This window comes from Perca fluviatilis, chromosome 4 (genome assembly GCF_010015445.1).
Source record: "Perca fluviatilis chromosome 4, GENO_Pfluv_1.0, whole genome shotgun sequence".
Classification (NCBI taxonomy): Eukaryota; Metazoa; Chordata; class Actinopteri; order Perciformes; family Percidae; genus Perca; species Perca fluviatilis.
This window is the reverse complement of record NC_053115.1, coordinates 44,825,815-44,836,348: the sequence shown is the minus strand read 5'-3', so window position 1 is coordinate 44,836,348 and position 10,534 is coordinate 44,825,815. Positions and strand designations below refer to the sequence as shown.

At 37.9% G+C, this 10,534-nt stretch overlaps 1 long non-coding RNA gene across 1 annotated transcript; it reads left to right on the top strand.

The window, feature by feature from the left end:
• Positions 1 to 8,020: 8,020 nt before the first annotated feature.
• LOC120558167 lies at positions 8,021 to 9,614 on the top strand. The gene is made up of 2 exons (XR_005639062.1): positions 8,021 to 8,113; positions 9,053 to 9,614. It is a non-coding gene; the product is annotated as an uncharacterized LOC120558167 (long non-coding RNA).
• Positions 9,615 to 10,534: the final 920 nt, after the last annotated feature.

Here is a 10,534-nt window from a genome sequence, read left to right as displayed (position 1 = left end):
GCTTTCTCTGTATAAATACCATATATGTTCACTAACTAGTCTAAAATAAGACACTTGCTTAGGCTTTCAGCTACAATTGCAATCAGCAGTGTTTGATAGGCACCAGACTGAAATCTATTCTGTTTTGAATGTGTGGTTAACAGTTGTGACAGCAGTGTGTTAGCATTTGAACAAAGTGCTGTAAATCTACAGTGTTGTGCACGTTGTGGTTAAAGTCATGGGATAAGTGTGTAGAGTTTTGAAAACTGTGTTCAAGCAATGAAAAACGAACTAGAGTCTGGTCCACATGAACTGCTGCTGTGGAGACTGGAGTTAGAGTTTTGCACATGTGACTCCAGTTGTGCCCACTGTCGTTTAGCAATCGAAAAAAAACTGTAACATGTGCAAGTTTGGGTTTCCGTAGCAGCCAGGCGCTTGTTGTGTTGCAGCCATGGAGCACAGTAAGCGGTGCTCTAGTGTGGCTTTATTTTACATTACAAAGCCCCGTCAAACTGCAACCCACCTTTGAATCAAAATAAAACGTTCCTCTTATTTGTGAAATAAGCATGTGACCCGTTTCAACTCCACCCCTCAAAGAATCGGAATCAAGAATCAATAAGAACCGGAATCGAAAGGAAGAATCTGAATTGGAATTGGAATCAGAATCGTTAAAATCTAAACAATGCCCAACCCTAACAAAGACACACACATACAGAGACACACACACACAGAGACACACACTGCACACATACACACACAGAGACACAGACACACACACACAGACACACAAACAGACAGAAACACAGACACAGACACTGCACACACACAAACCTAGACAGAAATATCAGAGACACATACAAGCTAAGTTTCCATCCACTTGTCAATCGAATTATCTGAAGTTCGGTAAAAAAAATCATGCGAATAAAGCTGGTGAAAGTGTTTCCATCCAACGGCTCTAAAGCGAATAAAAACCTGTGCGTAATGACGTCACATGCTGTTTTGCGATTAAATTGGTATATCGAATTGATTTGAGACATTTTATGGTGTTTCCATTCATTTTTGCACTGAATCGCACAAGATTCAAGCGAACTTTTGCGAACAAAGTTTTGCTAGACAAAAGTAGTTGTTAATATTAGAAGCCAAGCTATAGCCTAAGCTCCGATGGGCCTTTGGCTGAGGATATGATCCAGCTCATCAAAAAGGTGGAACTTGCCTTTTATTTCCCCTCCGGCACCGCTGCGAGACAACTCTCTTTTTTGAGCCGTGTATCGCTGTTTGAGCGCCTTCCATTTACTCCGCAGGACGTCCCACGGCTTGTCGTAAGGGACATTAAAAAGCTTAACGTGAAAAAGCTTAACATGGTTTAATATCTAAACAACGATCAATCATCACCAGATGTATCGTGGTCATATCTTGTCATGAACACTTAAGCCTGTCAAAAAAACTAAATCGAAATCCAACGATTATAGAAGTTATCTCACGTTAATGTTTTCGTCCATAATATTTGGACATTGGGTTAGATTTGACCGTTTTAAGTCGTTATGATGAGCAATATAGAAGAGGATGTTTTGATGATGATGGATCTTTGTTTAGATACATTAAACCACGTTAAGCTTTTTCACATTAGGACTTATAAAGCCAATGAGAACCTTGGAGAGTCAACCCCCTGCCGCTCTGCTGCCCTGAAGCAGAAACGCTTTATGTCAGATAACGTCCATAATAATTGGACATTGGATTCGAATTTTTGACAGTTTTCCGTGGTTATGATGGGTAATATGAGAGAGAAATTTGGTGATGATTGATCATTGTTTAGGTACATTAAACCACGTTAAGCTTTTTCACGTTAAGCGTTTTAGAAAGCCCCTGTCGTAACCTTTGTTGATCATTTCCTTCGCGAGCTCCTGATAAATGATGGCGTTTCTTAGATTTTTGCTATCTAAAATAGCCGTTATATTTTTCTGGTAAATTAAATTAAAAAAGTATCTCGTCTCCTCGTTTGTCCGCTTACATCTGTTTTTGTTGACACCTGTCATGTGTGCAAACAGAGCGGAAATACTGGGCGGAAATGAACTGAAACTTCTTCTTCTTCGTTTTATTGCGGGTTGCAACCATAAAATGACCTAAAACTTAATCGCAATTCATTATTTATTCGGCAAATAACGTTTCCATCAGCGTTTATCGCATAAGCCGTATATCGATCAAGAGAAAATCCGATGAGACCGAACCTATTTTCTTTGAGTCGATATTCATGAAATTCAGTCGGATTTTACTGTTTCCATGACGACATTTTTCATTCGATATCACTTAATTCAGATAAAAACGGGTCGATGGAAACATAGCTTCTGAGATCAATATGTTAACCAACTTCAGTCTTGATCATAACTACTAACAATTCAGGTTCAGAGTTTTTCCTCTTTTTTTTAATTCCAGTTTATTTGCAAAATGTCACTTTTTATGAAACAAAACAACCACAAAAAATAAATTCTATCATCTGTACAAAATTCTTGAATTCTTTTTCTGTTGTTCACACTGGTCATAACTGAGCACCCCAACTTCCCTTCTGTTTAATAAGATAAACTTGTGTCACAGAGAATAGTTTATATCTGATATATCGGTTTATTACCTTCTGTTTACTAAGATAACAGTTTATATCTGATATACAGTTTATTACATCATGTTTACTAAGATAAGAGTTTATATCGGATATATCAGTTTATTACCTCATGTTTGCCAAGATAACAGTTTATATCGGATATATCAGTTTATTACCTTATCTTTACTAAGAAACTTGTGTCACAGATAACACTAACTACAGATAACTTGTGTTGTTATACATGTTATACATGTTATACATGTGTTTAGGGTGATAGCTGGTTTTATGGAGAAGTGCATGGCAGTCGGTGTCTTTAAAATAAACTTTGGTGGCTAGTGATTTCGTCTGGTCGCTGGAGCTGCGGAAGAAGACCCGTGTGTCGAGGAACTCCACTGTGATAGGTTGTAGGGTATGAGTTTTATTTTAGGGCGATGTCAGTTGAGGATGTCCAGAAAAGTCAAAAAGGTCTGTTCGGTGTTGTCCCACAGGCCGAAGATGTCGTTATGGAATACGGTTTACTCCCAATGGGCCAGGTAGATGTCAGCGTATGACGGTGAATACTTCTGGCCCATTGCACAGCCGCAAAGCTGGAGATAGTGTTTATTGTTAAAAGTGAAGTCATTTCTGGTGAGTGTGATCTGGAGTAACTGTCAAATGTACACTGTGAAAAAGACCGTGGAATTTACATAAAAACTATGTAAAATCCCTACAGAAAGTATTGTAAACCCCAAAACATATATTGTTTGTTTAAATCACAGTGAACTTTTGTAAACTATTAAACAGAATGTTTTTGTTATATTTACAACTATATGTGATTATAATCAAATGTGTCAGTTAAAACTACAAATATTACCATAAAAAACAGAGAAATACTGTAATACTCATGACAAAACAAATTTGTTAATTTGACTTGCAAATATTGTAAAAACTATAGTTTTAGTCAGTTGTTTTTAAAAATACAAAAAAATATATGTAACTCACTTTACAAGTTTATGCTGTACTTTTAACGATGCAAATTGAGGTAATAAAAATGTTTTCACAAAAAATGTCATTGTGAACTTGATAGGTTGCCTATCTATTTATATATAAAAATATAGGCTACAATTATAATATTGTTTTTATATTTAGGCTATTTGCAGCATATTGTAGATATGTGTATAAGAAATTAAAATTATTGATATATGCAAAGTAATACTTCTGTTCAGTCCTAATCCTTGTATGCAGGGTTCGAAGTGATTTAGGACTCTTGGGGGGTCCCCTAAAATGTAATTATAAAAAATACTGACTACCTTGCTACACTATATACTGCAGGCAAAATTATATTGACATAATTTGAAGGTGGGATAATGGTCTTGGGATGTTTGGGCTAGTCCCAGTATTGTAGTGGTGTCTGGAGAAGTGGATTGGCTATAATCTAACAGGTAACCCTCTAATTCTGGAGCAACAAAGTTAAAGCACCTTATATAAATCCCTGACATGACAAAGTGGATAACAGGTCATTCTTTCCTTGAGCAAGGAAGTTAACTAAGTTACCTAAATCCACCAGGTGTACTCATTATGGCAGCACCATGCACCTTCAAAGGGTTTTATCAAATACAAATGGCATTTCTCATCCCTTATGTTAATGGGATTTGTAAAACAACTAGCCACTGGATTGAATAATAATGATGTCTATAAAGACTGTACCTACATTAGATGGTTTACTTTGTTTTAAAGTAGTCAATCTATAACCTGAACTAAAATCTTTAGGGACACGTTTAAATAAAAAAAAATAGTAAGATATTCTAACATGACTGAAAGCCATTAAAATGACAATAATCCAATAGTAACCACATTATTCAAAATCAACATGTTAAGTGACCAGGCACATATTTTATTCATTTGTTAACAACTTCATCAGGTTAGTGTTAACTGGGGTTGGAGAGAAGACCTACAGAACAGTAGCTCTCCAGGAGCAGGACTGGGCGGGCACCCCTGCTCTAGACCTTTAAAGGAGTATTGTCTAACATCAACACATAATGGACCACAGTGGTCTGTCTTCTCTCTTATTCTTTGCTTCCTTTCCTGCCTTATTTGCAGTAGATGGGCAGTGCCCTTCTTTAAGCCAGGACAGCACAAAAGGCTTAGGGTCGAACATCTCCAATGGGGGTGCATTAATGTCGACGAACAAGACAGCTGACAGACTTCTGACCCTCAGGCGATTTCTTGTCTTACTGGCTGTATCGTTCATGGCAGAAAACCCTCGTTCACACTCTGCTGAAGTTGCTAGATATGTTTGGCTTGCAACTATCAATCTTCTTAAGGTCTTCCCATTTTGATCCTCTTGCAGTTTCCAGGAACGGAAATCTTCAACAGCCTCTCTGGCTGGTTCACCCAGATCCTTTGCAAGTTCATATATCTCGTCCTCCCCATACAAGATCAGTTCATCTCTTGTTTTGGGCCAGTTGTGAGGGTCTAATGGTTTTAATGACTTTGTGAGTTCAGAATCTGGAAGACGACTTGACAGGTTGTCGATCACTGCCTGAAAGAACTGAAGCTGATTGACCTTCTCTGTGCTTTCCTTCAGGGCTACTCCCTTAAAGGTTCCCTCCATCAAAGATTCTTTTGCTTCTCATTGACATTCCCCCTTGTGTCTTCATGGCATCCAAAACCTCCATTGTCAGTCTAATGTCCCGGCTGGCATCTGTTAGGGAGGTACTCCTCTTCTGAAATGTATGTATAAAAGAGATAGTTAGATTTCTGTGGCATGAAGTATCAATCTAACCATAAATGCACGCTACAATTCTATAGCTTTTAGGGGTGTAACAATACCCTCATGTCACGATTCGATACATATCACGATACTGAACTCACGATAAGATATTATTGCGATACTCCCAAGACATATGATAAAAGGTTAACAGAAAATGTACTGTTGGGCTGTGCTTGGCTGCGCTGGTCTGTGCTTGGCTGGGCTGCACTGAGCTGGGCTGGGCTGGGCTGTGCTGTACTTGGCTGTGCTGAGCTCTGCTGTACTTGGCTGGACGGGGGATTGCTTGACTGGCCTAAGCTGAGCTTGATTTGGCTGGGCTGGGCTGGGCTGCTGTGAGCTGGCCTTTTTAACTGTATTCTATAGTGCAAAATATTGTTTTAATTAATATTATTATGGTAAAACATTTGGCTATATTAAATTAATTTTAATGAAGACACCTGTGGACAATTGACCAATATATCTACAATTTCACCCAACAACAGCCATGGTATAACAAAGGCACAATTTACCCTTGAAAAAAGTCGGTGATCTTTCTTTTTCCTCTTTCTCTCTCCATGATGCAGGATTCTAAATTAAGAAAAATAATATTAGCTTCCTAAATAGCTTACCAAGCGCTCATGTACACTCATTCATGCTCAAATTGCATTCACTTTAATCAACTCACAGACTTGAATTAAGTCCTCGCTATCTTTCGTAATCACTGACTGGACAATTAGGTTGTTATGCTAGCTTTGAATAACTAGTCTAACTGCTATATGTCTGCTGTTAGCTGGCAGATTATTTGGCTTCATACCTAGCTATGCTTCATACACATACAGCTAGCAAGAAACGTTGACAAACGCACTCTTCTAATCATTACGTTACACTGGGTATCTAAGTTAGTTAATGCAACTTTAATAAGCAATTATTATGGAGATATAAACATAATTGAAGCACTTACAGGATTTTCATTAGGGATTTCACTCTTTGTGAGGCTTCGTTTTTGCCGCGTTCAACAATAACATACTGCACTGTGTCTGCGCCATAGACTGTACTGTATGCGCCGGAGGACCACAACAACAATCTGTGATGCTATTAGCTGCCCTGATTGCTGCCCAATCGCGCTAGGAAATAAATTAATTATTGTTATAAATATAAAACGTCACTAAAGATCTATAATTTTCACAATCATTTTTAATGTTAAAAATATTTGTCGGGGACCCCCCAAAATCTAAAAATAAATTCTTATAGGGGGTCCCTAATGACTTATGGGGGGTCCGGGACCCCCCCAGACCCCTCTCATTTCGAACCCTGCTTGTATGCCTTGTGTTTTTTTTTACTCTTTAAATTTGAATGTAATACTTAGCCTACTGGTTTTCTACATATGCCTATTAATAAAATAATATTATTAATTTGAGAATTGTGTCATTATCACAGGCTAAACAATCAAACAGTGCATTCACTAACATTGCATGATTTATTTGTAGTTTATTGTATTTATAGAGTGTGTGTATAAGGAATTAACATTATTAACCATAATCCTTGTATGCTTTATGTTTCTTTTAGTCTTTACATTTTAATGTAATACTTAGACTACTGGTTTTCTATTTATATTTCTAAAAATATATAATAATTTGAGCATTGTATCACAGGCTAAACAACCTGACTGTTGCGAGCAGCCGCCAGCTGTTGATCCGTGCAGGACTTCACCGTGAGCGGACTGTTTAGAGACCATGTGACCGGCAGCCGGTAACGTTAACTGGTCCCTATACGCAAACAATGTCATATCATAAATGATAGGGAACCCAGCAACGGCGATTATGAGATTTTCCTCCATTTTCATAGAACTAATGTCTTGGTAGGAACGAAAGTTTACATCGTATGTTTCTCCGGGATCAGCCAGCGCGAAGGACGTCTATATTCCGATTGGTTGCTGCCTTTTGCCGCTGCTTGCCGCTGAACCGCGTCATAGCTCATTACCATAAAGTTGACCAAAGTTCAACTTTCTGATTGACGCTCTGGACGCTCAAAACGCCCAAAACGCGAAGCCGGAATGACTTCCGGTATCTTTAGAAGCTCAAGTTGGCGGCGGTGTGTACGTACGGTAACAGTGCCTCCTAACCACAGACTTGTACGCTCATTGTGCACCGAGTCCGCCTAATTTTGAATTTCATAGTGTGCAGCTGAAGCTTGTCTCTAATTGGATAATGACGTGAGGGCGGAAGGAGCGGGAGAAGCAGCTCCTTGTTCACGGCTGCGGCTGACGTAATTAACGAGTGAGCCAGAACGGCGCTTGCTGCAGAGAATACATGAGCGGAGCAGAAATCTTCGGACCGTTTTGTCATTTTAAAAGTTTTTAGGACAAATCTACGATTTTAACACAAGTATTTTTGGAACGTCTGTTGCTGTTCAATCAGAAAATTGAAAGTTTGCACGGTAAGTTTCACATTTAGCCTACTATTTTTTCCAAGACCAAACGAAAATGTGTGCTAAAAGCACATGGTGTAAGCTAGCACCAATCATAGATTGTTAATATTAATGGACAGAGCATGTGTGACGTCACCCATTTGATTGTGGAGATCAGCAATCCGTCGTTGAGTTTGTGTTTATGGGCGCAGCCATCGTGGTTGCGGATGTGACGTTTTTAGACTAGAGGGAGAAGTAAGGGAGGAGCCATAGACTGTTGGGCGGTATCTGGCTATGTATCTGACAGATTTTTTTTTTTTTGAGTTGGCAACGCTGCTTACACTCACACGTTCACTGGCAATCTGGACGCAACTTCTGCTGAAAGCTAGCATACATAATTCAAGGTAAGATTGAGTTTCGCTAGGTTTTAAATATATCTTTGTCCCATAGTTATATTACATATAAGAGGAGTCACATTGTAAAGTAAATGTATCTGACGTTACCATGTAAATTGTCTGTAACGTTAGCTAGCCACTTATGGTAAAACATGCTAACGTTAATTTTCTGCAAATTGAAGTTTAAGGCAAGGCAAGGCAAGGCAGCTTTATTTGTATAGCACATTTCAGCAACAGGGCAATTCAAAGTGCTTTACATAAAACATTAAAGAGCAGTTAGAAAACAATTTTAAACAATTTTAAAACCTTAATAAACAAATTAAAACAAGAATAAAATTGATAGTGCAGTATAAGAATAAAAGTTACAGTGCAGTATAAGAAATTAAAGTTAATAAAATAGATTATTTAAGGAAAAGCAACATCAAAAAGATAGGTCTTTAGCTTAGATTTCAAAGAACTGAGAGTTGCAGCAGACCTGCATGTTTCTGGGAGTTTGTTCCAGATATGTGGAGCATAAAAACTGAACGCTGCTTCCCCCTGTTTAGTTCTGCTACGTTTTCCTAATTTAAACGTAGTGTCAGCGAAATGCAAAACGGCGATTGTCAATGCTTATCATTATCTAACGCTAACTATTAGCAAATGTCTAACCAAGTTTCTTAGAACGTTTGGCTAACTGTAATAACAATAAAGCACCGATAATGACTTGCTACCGTTTGCGCCATCAGTCTATGGTTGGTGCATTTAGCCTTTACATGCTTTTAAAAGCTAACGTTAGCAGAAATAAGCTCATCTAACTAAGTTAAAGTTACACTAAAGAACAATACACTGTTGTTGATTCATCTGTATTCTCCTAGATAATTAATGAAGTAAAGTTACATGCTAGTGTGCATATATATTTAACTATGAGGGGCTCAAATGGAAATTGATGACTCTTTTTCTTTCTTTCAGAAATAGGAATGAAGGAGGACCTGCAGCACCTCCACCTGCAGTATCCAGGCATGAAGTTCATCTTCTCTGGCATCACCCAGAGACACAGGTGGAAGGCTTGCAGGTTTTTTTTTCTTTTTCCACTTTGCATTACAGACAACCAACAGACTGTCACACTATGCTCACTGTAATTGTAAAGGCAGCTTTTATTTCTTTACCCAGGCATTTGGACTTGACTGAACAGTGCAGCACAAGTGCTTTAAGCTTTATATGTTAAGCTATATTTTTATATTGTGGTGATTGTGGTCAACCATTTCTACTGTAATTAACAATGTGGCACTAGTGATTCAACTACCTCTTTTTATTATGCAGACTTCACTTGTGACAGTGAAGTGTGCCTTTACCTTGACCCACAGCAGTGATTTATGTGTGGAATTTACACTGGATTGTAAAAGGTGAACTACATTATTTAATTCATCAATTTAAACATAATGTTAAAAATATTGCCAGTGCTGTTTGTGGTTTATGTAGTTTTTGAAGTTAATGCCCATTTCAATGTGAAATAAAGGTCTTTCTAAAGCTACATTTGTTGTTTTTCTGAAGTAACTATAGGAACATACAGTATTGTAGTCATTGGTAATTTGATAGAATTTGTAATTGATTAAAATTGTATATTTTGGCTTTAATCAACATAAATGATTTCTTAAATGTTACCATACTTACTTGAATGTTGACAAAGAAGGATCAGCAAAATGTAGTTTGTGCTTTTCTTGTGTCTTTTAGATTAATTTATAGGAATATATTTAATTTTGAAATACAGTAGTCAAGTATTTAGTAGGTAATTGAAAATGCACTAGGTGTTGTTTAATATGGGGTTATTGTAAATTCATTATAACAAAAGTATGATCACAAATTGCAAAGAAAAAAATAAACAACTTTTTCAATGTAATAATTAAATCAATGTACCTTATATTTACTGCACTGCCATTTTTAAAGTATGAAAACTAAAAACTATACAAGGACATGCAATATCAATATCTAATTCTAACAGTTTAATCCTATACATAAAATATCTAAATTATATGCCTAATATATTTATAAAGTGCTAACTGTTAGGTTTGAATGGTGAACAGAACCCAAATGCAGACAGAACGCAGAGCCAGGAGCGTGAATTAACAGGTTTTATTTAAAGTACTCAAGTATCGAGTCCAGGTTTCTGAGGGGGAAAAGCATGTCCAAGTTTCCAGGATGGAGAACGGGTCCGGAGGTTTCTGGGATGGAGCGGGTCCGTCAGAGGAAGACAGTAGGCCGGCTAGTGGTGGGGGGGGTCCAGTGATGGTGGGTGTCTGGTCCGGTGGATGGCAGGAGTGAAGCGGTAGCAGGAGTCAGGTTCCAATGGCAGCTGAGGCACAAGAGAAAGGATCAGGACAGGCAAATACACAAATGACTCAACAGATAGCAAGGTTTGTCATGAGCAAGACTAACTGTGGTCGTCTGGACTAC